Source organism: Elephantulus edwardii, unplaced genomic scaffold (genome assembly GCF_000299155.1).
Source record: "Elephantulus edwardii isolate Elephantulus edwardi_28Jun2011 unplaced genomic scaffold, EleEdw1.0 scaffold00017, whole genome shotgun sequence".
Classification (NCBI taxonomy): Eukaryota; Metazoa; Chordata; class Mammalia; order Macroscelidea; family Macroscelididae; genus Elephantulus; species Elephantulus edwardii.
Genome location: NW_006399767.1, coordinates 1,577,236 through 1,587,777, shown reverse-complemented (window position 1 = coordinate 1,587,777; position 10,542 = coordinate 1,577,236).

Sequence of the window (10,542 nt, the reverse complement as noted above, 5' to 3'; positions counted from 1 at the left end):
AGCTTGTTTAAATATCCCTGAACAGTGAAGGAAGACGTTAACTACCTGGAGTTCAGGAAGGGTGGCTATGGGATGTCAGCTCTGTCTCTGCTGAGAAACCTTTGTTAAAGCAGATATAGACACACCATTGTGTTCATGAAGTTAAAATAACCAGCAAAATTATCAGCATTTTTATTTTCAAATCATAATTGAAATATCTCTAGCAAAGAAGGAAATGAAATTGGAGTCTTTATCTCAGTGAATGCAGTTGTGTATGTCACGTTGTGTTTGCCCAGTGTTTTGACACATGCAAATTCTATCAGGTAACTGCAAATGATGGCTTTATTGTGAAAAGAAGAAGCACTGGTAGAAAAAAGATTTTAATGTATGTAAGCATTAAGTCAGAACACACTGATCCAGTCTTCAATTAGAACTTTTCCGTTCAAGCCAATAAAATTTTGTTGTGTGCCTGTCCATGAGTCTTTTTTTTTTCTCATCTTTTAATGTTCAGCGTAGTAGATCATATCATTGTGTGAGTCTTTTAATTAGTTGATCATACTGGGAAGTTATCTAGGTTCTTCTTCCAGAGGAATTTGTGATAGAGTAATACAAAGATCGTGCTCCCTACTGATTTTCACAATTCAGAGAAGCTTTCTGATATATTAATGAGCTATGAAAATGAGATAATATATCAATTGTTGTTATTGTTGCTGTTGATTGCCATGGAGTTGAGCACAACTCATAGCGACCCTATGAAAATAGGCCTGAAGCCTTTCTATAACTTTCTATAATGGTTATCAAAGTTCATAGAGTTTCCAGAGACATGTTATGTAGGAAGTGGATGCCCCTCCTGCTTCCATCAATTGTCTACTTAATATTATCCAAAATTTTCAGTTGTATACATATGTAAAAATATTTGTATAAAGCAGAGTGTAACTAGAACTACTAAATTTCCAATTGGCTGTATGTTTTATTTTGCATAATCTCTATTTTTTTTGGAAGCAGGAGTGGGATCCACTTTGGAAATAGCTTGCCTCCGGAAACCCTATGAACTTGGAGAAATGATGAAAGTTATACAAGTATTCAGGTCATTTGTGCATAGGGTTGCTATGAGTCGTCTATGACTCAACAGCACTTAACATCAATCTCTATTTTACAGAAGTATGTACTAGTAACTCTTACACAGAGAACTCTAGTGGCATAGGCCACAGGGAGGTGCACTACTAACCCAAAGGCAATCTATCTCTCTAATGGTTCAAATATATCAGCTACTTTATAGGCAGAAAGATGGGGAATCTCAGGTAATTCATAGCTTTAGAAACCCAATGAAACCTTAATTATAATTTGGTTCCAACCAGATAACAGTGGGTTTGATTTTGAGTTTCAATTCTCTAGTAAGTAACATTCAGATAAGCTTATGTTTAGAGTGAGATACATTGAATTTTTAGATATTCATTATTCTGTAGTTTAGTGTAAGCTTTGAAATCGCTGGATGGTTTTGACAACTGACACCTAGATAAGTTTGTTGAAAACAAATGAATATAAAACGTGCAAAAAAAATTTTCAACATTCTAGTCAGTAGTCATGTTAGTTTATTAATATATAGCCTCTGAACTCTTTGGTTTTTAATTTTTTTTACAGTTAATCAAAGGTCACGCAATTTGATGGGTGTAGGGAAGGGTAGATAAAGGAAATGGGAAAGATCTGGTATGGAAAACAATGTATACAAACTTTGCAAGCAAACCAGTATTAAAAAATATTTTAATTTTTTTCCCAAAAAAAGGAGTTAGGCAAGTGAATCAATGATCCACACAAATTTAACACGTACTTTCTGAATTATCAGTGCATATTACTATGTTACTATAGTTCGAGTAGAATGTTAAATGATCTAGGAAGTATCAAAAGAAGATGGAAGGAGTACACAGAGTCACTGTATCAGAAGGCATTGGCTGACACAGAGGAATTTCATGAAATAATATATGAGCAAGGGCCTATGATGATGAAGGAGGAAGTTCAATTTGCTCTGAAGGAATTGGTAAAAAACAAGGCTCCAGGAGTTGACAGCATATCATTGGATTTATTTCAACAAACAGACGCTGACCTGGATGTGCTCACTAAGTTATGCTAGGAAATTTGGAGGACAGCCAGCTGGCCAACTGACTGGAAGAGATCAATATTTGTTCCCATTCCAAAGAAAGGTGACCCAACAGAGTGTGGAAATTATTGAACAGTATCATTGATATCACATGCAAGCAAGATTCTGCTGAAAATTATCCAAAAACTTTTGGAACAATATGTCATCAGAGAACTGCCATATGTGCAGGCTGGATTTAGAGGAGGTCGTGGTACTAGGGATACTATAGCTAATGTTAGATGGATCTTGCAGAAAGCAGAGAATACCAGAAGAGTGTCTATCTGTGCTTCATTGACTCTGCAAAGGCGTTTGACTGGGTGGATCAAAACAAGCTATGGCTGACTCTGAGAAGAGTGGGAATCCCAGAACACTTGATTGTGCCAATGTGAAAGCTATACTTGGACCAAGAGGCAGTCGTCAGAACAGAGCAGGGAGATACTGGATGGTTCAAAATCAAGAAAGGGGTCCGTCAGGGATGTATTTTGGCTTTTCAATCTGTATGCAGAACAGATCATCCGAGATGCTGGGCCCTACGAGCAGAAATGTGGCATCAGGATGGAAGAATCATCAAACAACTTGCATTATACAGATGATACAACCCTGCTTGCTAAAACTGAGGAGGACCTGAAGCACTTGCTACAGAAAGTCAAGGACTGCAGCCTTCAATATGGATTGAAGCTCAGCATCAAGAAAACAAAGATTATCACCACTGGGCCAATGGGCAGCATCAGGATGGATAGTGAAGAGATTGAAATAGTTAACAGTTTTAGTATACTTGGCTCCACAGTCAACACTCTTGGTAACAGCAGCCAGGAAATCAGGAGATAAATTGCATTGGGAAAGTCACCTGTGAGGGACCTCTCAAGAGTACTGAAGAGCAATGATGTCGGGCTGGAGACTAAGGTGCACCTGATCCAGGCTGTGGTCTTTGCAATTACGTGTTATGGGAAAGTTGGACAATGAATAGCCTTTGAGCTGTGGTGCTGGAGAAGAGTGTGGAATATACCATGTACTGCTAGGAGAACAAACAGGTTTTTCCTGGAGAGGGTGAATCCATAATGCTCCTTGGAGTCAAGGATTCTGAAGCTTCGTCTGACATACTTTGGGCATGTTGTACGGAGGGACTGGTCCTTGGAGAAGGACATCATGTTTGGGAGAACTGAGTGACGGTGCAGGAGAGGAAGACCCTCAATAAGATGGATTGATTCTGTGATTGGGGTGGTGGGAATGAGTGTGTTTGAGACGGTGAGGTTGGCACAGGATAGAGTGGCATTTAGGGCTTTTGTACATAGGGTCGCTATGAGTCGCAAGTGATGGCACTTAACAACACAACAACAATTATTATGTTAGGAGTCTGTGATGTAGTCTGTAGTGTATTGTGCTGTTTAGTGTAATGTCTTGGGTTTGAAGCAACCAGTAACTCCATGAGAAAAAGATAGATTCTTCACTTTAAGATTTATAATCTCAGAAACCAAATTGAGGGTCACCATGAGCCGTAATGGACTAGATGGTAGTGCGTTTGAATTAAGGTTTTATTTCTTTCTTTGGGAGTTTTGATGGCATAGTGCATAACATGTCAGGCTGCTAACTGGCAATTCAAATTGGCAAATTGGCAATTAAAATCCACCAGTTGCTCTTTATAAGAAAAACGCGTGATGTCTCCTATAAATTCTTGGAAATCAATTAAGTCATAGTGACTCAAAAGCTGTGAATTTGTTTTGGGGGGTTTATGATTATGTTGCTAGAAGTTCTCATATGTTTCATGGAACTTGACTATTAGCAGGTCTAACTATTAAATGGAAAACTTCAATTTTTACATTTTTATTCTCTAGTACCTCAATGTTATAAAGTACTATTGTCCTTCCTCACATGGTTCTCTGCATTCTGTAAATTTTTCACATTCTGGCGCATGCTATATGCATTGATATTTGCAAAAGTGGCTTAAGGAAGTCTAGATGGCCTGGTGGGTAAGGAGGTATGCCACTAATCCAAAGGTATACAGTTTGAAGCCACCAGCTGTTCCATGAGAGAAGCATATGATTTACTGCCTCTCACATGATTTACTGCCTCTGAAAATGCTGAGGTGCAGTTATAGGTTGGTCCTGACTTGACAGTACAAAACATAACAACATAACGCGTGCACGTTACATTGATAAAAGGTCTTGTTACACTCTTAGTTTTTATGTATAGTCTAATTTTCTACTCAGAGGAAAGAAATCTCTAGTGAATCATCTGCTGCCAACATTCTTCAAACAATTGTGATAGGTGATTTTATTTAACTTGCTTGGCAATTCTAAAAAAGGAGCCCCAATCTCCTCCCCAGTAATTTCACATAAAATGAGATGGTCCTCAAACAGCGCTAGGCTTGTAGTCTGCACATACACACTTTCTTCCTAATTTGTAGTGTCTATCACCTCTCATAAGTAGCGAGAATGTAAGTCCTTAAAAGGGAAAACAATGCACAGTCATTGTCTGCTTTTTTCTAGACCTTCCACTCCTCTCACCCCCAATGGAAGGAAATAAGATGGAAAGAAGGATGCCAGTGTACAGGCCTCTAGGCATGGCTTCCCTTCCAGCTTGGATTCTCTCCCAAGCTCCAGTTTTACTACCTATCTGGGAAAGTAAACAGCCAAGTGATTTTCTGGACATTCCTGAAAGACCGCCTTAGAGATTTCCTAGCAGTCCTCATGCTCACATATTTTACACCTTGAAAGGGATTTGGCAGAGCCAAGAATGGCTTATAAATCACCTGTGGATGACTTGGCCCAAAGTCCCACAGTTTTTGATTCCCCCAGTGACTTTGCTTTGCCATTTACTTTTGGTTCTAGCCCCAGCTGGTGTGGTGGATGAATAAAAATCTTAACAATCAACTGGCCTTGGTTTGTAGTTGGCAGCTGCAAGCAGCTGATGATCACTGGGCCTGGTGACAGCTCTTGTAAGAAGCACAGGCGGGGCCTCCAGTCTTAGGCCTGACCCTTCCAGATGAATGGGAGCTGACAGAAGTGATCTTTGCAGCACAGAACGGAGTGATGACATGAAAAGAGTGACATGTTTGGGACTGAGACACTGGAAGCATATCTGTCACTTATAATGGCCAGAAAAAGTGACAGAGGACTTGCACTAACTTGACTTGACTTCAGTTTAAAGATGTCCTTTGTGCTAAGAGCCAGGATTTACTGGAGGATATGTATTGGGAAGACCATTTACTCCCCAACTGGCCTTTCTCCCAATTTAATTTGAGGTGCAAAATGAGACATTCTAAGCCTTTAAAGGTTCTTTACATTGGCTTCACATTAAAATCAGGTGGAGCACTCATTGTCTAGCCCCAGAAGGTTGATATTTATTTGGCCTGGAGTGGAACCCAGTCATTGGCACAGATTAAAAGCAAACCCAGGTGATTCTGAAAATGCATCGGTGCTCAGAACCACTCCACGAGATTATGAAAAAGAAAGGTAAATGTCCTGAAAAGTGGACATTCTTCTCAAGCTATAACATCATGAATTCACATAGCCAAGGAACTCAAACACCTTCATATTTTATCACCTCATTACTATGACTCTTTTAATCTTATTGCCTAATCAGCACCCAATTACTTTTTTTTTTGTAATATAGGGCACGTTAAAGAATTTGCTTGGGTTTCTCAACAAGTCATTTGATAGTTTGGAGAACACATTCCACCATTTTCCTGGACTGTGTCTTTACTTTGAGCAAGAAGTAAATTTTCACCATAAACTCTATAAACAAGCTTGAAGTGAATGCTGAAATTTTAAAGATCTGAAAGGATCAAATGTGCCAGAACTGCAGAATCAATAACACAAATTCACTGCCCTTCTATATACGTTACGCAGATCCACAGATGGAAGAAAAGTTGTGTATTCTCTTTTCTTTCTTTTTTTTTTTTCAATTATTTTTGACTGAGTAGTATTCCACACATTGTTAGAATATTTGTTTTATAACTCAGATATAGGGATGAGTAGAGTTCAGGGGATTTTTTTTGTCACTGTTGGGCTCTGTTGGGTTGAGTATAATTCATAGCTTTGAAAGAGAGCTCTGAACCCTGTCCTATCCTGTGCCATCCTCATTGTCTCTGTCACATGTGAGTCCACTGGTGCAGTCACTGTGTCAATCCATTTTATTGAAGAGTGTCCTCTTCTTCCATGACTTTTCCAAGGAATAACTTCTCCTAGCAACATGCCCAAAGTGTGTGAGGCAAAACTTCACCATGCTTGCCTCGAAGGAGCATTCTGCCTGCGTAGGTTGCAGATAGTCAAGATTATGTCAAGGATCAAAGTGAGTTTTAGACTATATACCCATATCAATATCTGTCTCCCTAAAATACAAATTTCTTAACTTCACTTTGCCAACTTACCTCTGTTCCTGGAGTTATTTACACTTCAAAGAGTAATCCTAATGTGGACTGTCATGGATTAAATGGAGCCTCTCACGTGTAAACCTTTTGTTTAGCTCTGGAAATTGATAATTATGAATCTGAAAACTAACCCTTACCCCTCTCTTCCATATCCCAAAGGGTATTTATAATGGTTTTGTACCTGGGCAAGGTGGAATCAGGGACTTCTTAATTATGTGGACCAATAATTGGGAATGAAAAGTATGATTGTTATTGACATATTATTAAACAAATGTGAAAACTTCTGCCTTTACCAAATTCATGGAAGAATTACACTCATTTAGGGTATGGGTACACTACACTGGGAAATCTTAATCATAACTTATACCCAAACCTACAAAACAAGGTATTTTAACAGTACTGCTATAGAAGAAATAGTGAAACATTAAAACAATAATAACTTTCCTTGTGCATTGCAACTATCTCCCCAAATTCCTTACATTTAAAGAGTAGACTTTGCCACCAGTGATTTAGTCTGAGGTTGAGCCCACTGACTCAGGTGCTCAGAAATGTCTGTTCTCTCTGTTTCCCACCTTGTTAGGACCTCTTAGTCCTTCATTAAGTGGTGACTCTATACAGATGGCACACTGTACGCATTATAGCTGGGTGTGGAGGGTGGAAAATACTCCCATACAACATATTCAAATGCACATCCAGAATTGTATTTGACACTGGCAGGAAGCACACTGGGAGCTTAGGAAGAATTTAGAATGAAGCACACTGGGAGCATAGGAAGAATTTAGAATTTTTCATAAAAGACATCTAATAAAAGCATAACTACTATAATTCAAGTATGAAGATAGATTAATAACTCTACAGTTGGACACTAAAGGGTAAAACAAAGTAACATATTTATACTTGGATATGCTATAGGAGATCTCCCCATAATAAACAAAAGAATTCAAATAATTCAAAGAAGTCAAAATAGAAAAGAAAGCTACATATAAATAAATTAATAAAAGCTGGTCTAATATTTCTTTTCCAGAATGGTGAAATCCTGAAATGAATTTAAACTATTCTATAGAAATAGTAATCACTGGAAAAACAAGAAACTCATAAAATATTATACAATATTGGTGACCCTGGAGGACATTATGCTCAATGAAATATCTCAGTCACAAAAGGACAAATACTGCATAATGTCACTGTTGAAAAACAACATTATAAAACATTTCTAAGAAAACGGGGTAAATAATGAACACTGCATTGGAACAGTTGAGAGAAAGTATTGTTTAAAAGGAATATATAATTAGGCATTATTTGCAGGACAACATTCCAGAATAAGAGGTGCATAGCAAGATGGACTGGGGTAGAGGGGAGAGAAAAATTATGAAACAGTGAATGAGGTTTTTAAAGAGCAAAGCAAACTGGGGTGGTGATAGGAAGAAAAATGTGCAACAATAAATGAATGGAAATCAAAGTTTTCTGTTAACTTTTGTTAAAATCACAATAAAAAATTATTTTTAAAAGTAGTAATTAAAGATGCACCACTGAAAATCAGTTACACTATCAAATCTGTTTATGTGGTGTTGTGTACCACAGAGTCAAAACAGACCGATAGCTGACCCTCTGGTGAGTTTTCAGAGATAGTTAATAGTGAATTACAGAAGAGGAAATTGCCCATCCTTCTCCCATGAACCAAGTGCCTTTGGGATTACAGCACAGCTATATTGTGTGTGTGTGTGTGTGTGTGTGTGTGTGTGTGTTGTACCACTGAGTTGATTGTGACTCATAGTGACCCTGTGTAAAACAGCCCTGAAACCTTCTCTATCCTGTGCCAACTTTACTTTTTCTGACACATCTACCCTTATTACCCCGGTCATTGAATCAATCCATCTCATCAATGGTCTTCCACTCTTTCTCTGTCCCTGAACTCTTACAAGAATGCTGTCTCTCTCCAAGGACTCTCCTTGCAACATGCCCAAAGTGTGTCAGATGAAGCTTCAGAATCCTTACCTTCAAGGAACAGCCTGGTTTCACCTTCTCCAGGACAAACTTAATTGTTCTCCTAGCCATCCTTGGTATATTCAACACTCTTCTCCAGCACTACAGTTCAAAGTCATCAATTCTCAATCATCTCTAGTCATTGTCCAGTTCTTTGATGCATAGAAAGCAATTGTGAATACTATGGCCTGGATCAGGCTTAGTCTCCAGACTGATAATGTCGTTGCTCTTCAGTTCCTCTTCTGGAGAGGTCATAATTTCCTGGTTTTGTTGCTATGAGCTTTAGAGTTTTCTCCAGCTCATAGTGGCCCAATATACAAGAAAGTTTAACTCTGCCGTCAAATATCTATCACAACTAGCCTCATAACCTTCACTCTGCTTAAGCCCATTGTTGCAGTCATTTTTTCAGTCCTTCTCATTAAGATCTTCTTCTCCTTTGCTGACCCTTTTCTTTTTCTAAAACCGATATCCTACTTCAGAGACTGGGCTCTCCTGATAACATGATCAAAGGGAAATGATGTCTTATTAATTTTCTTTGGTGAGTACTCTGGCTGTACACCTTCCAAGAGAGATTTGGCATATTTTTTGGCAGTCCAATAACTCATTATTTTTAAGAAGAAAAAATGACAATAAGTTACTAGCCAAAGTAGCCAAAATAGATATATTGGTTATGGAACTCCATCCTATAATATGAATTAATATATAGTTCTTAAGAATGTTTCCAAATTATATTCCATAAAACCTATAAAAACCTCAAGTGTATTAATGTGAAACTGTTGTCATCTGTCACCTGTCATGCTGATACTTCAGACTTACAATGATCTTACATAGAAGAAAACAAATGACTGTTTGGCCCTGTGCCATCCTCACAACCATTGCTATTTGAGTCCATTAGTAAAGTCATTATAACAATCTGTGTCTTTGTTCATCTTTCCTTTGACACGGTAGAATAATGGCATCATCCAAATCCAGCTCTTTCTTATACATGTTCAAAGATTTCTGCTGGGAGGGAGAATGTCAAAGAATGGGGGGAAAGACAATTGTCATTAAAATCTGACTGTCATAAGAGGAGGAATTCTTGTGAGTAGTGAGTTACTTACTACTTCAAGTATTAACTGTAGGTCAAAATTTTTGTAAAAAACAAAATATTATACAGATAAAGTGTAGAAGAATCTATTGAGGTGGATGCACATTGTAAAATTATAAAGACCAAGTAGAAGATGGGTACGTTGCTAGGATGGCAAAATGGAGACACTTAAATGGGAGAATTGCCTGGTTTTGGTGACATATTGATACAACAAACTACGGCAATGTCCAGGATGAGATACAGACTTTCAGCTTTTACACTCTGATAAATGGGGACACCCTTCACTAAACACAAGAATATCAAATTAGGGACTATTGAACTAGAAAATACTGATGTGGGACCATTTTGAAAATATTACAACTTTGGTTTTGGATATATGCTTATTCCTCACTTATTGTCCAGACTATCTTTTCATTTGACATTTACAACAACAATAATAATTAAAAAAATCTACTGTCCCTGCTGGCATAATGGTGAGGTATTGAAGATGCAAATACACCTGACACAAACCATACCTATTTCTTTTTTTAAGTCATTTCATGTGTATTTCAAAGCTGAACAATGAATTAAGAAGATTGAATAATAATAGATGTCTTTGAGTTATGGTATTGAACAAGGATATAAATTATACTTTGGACTAGAAGAACAATCTATTAAGGAAGTACAAGCAGAACATGTCTTAGAAGCAAAGAAGAAATAATTTCATCTTATATACATTATCAGTACCTGCAAAGAAGGCATCATACTTGGCAAAGTAAAGTATCAGTGTGAATGAGGAAGATCTTTAATAAGATGAAGTAGCATAGGGGCTATAACAGTGGGCACAAGTGTACCAGTCCCTGTGAAGATGAGACAATATTTCTTTGCAACATATTTACTAAGAGTCAGAACCAACTTGAGGGCATCAAACAATAAAACCTTAGTGTAATTTTTTTGCTGGGAAAAAAAACCCTTATTTCCAGAAGAACAAGTCATCAGTCTTAGAAAATT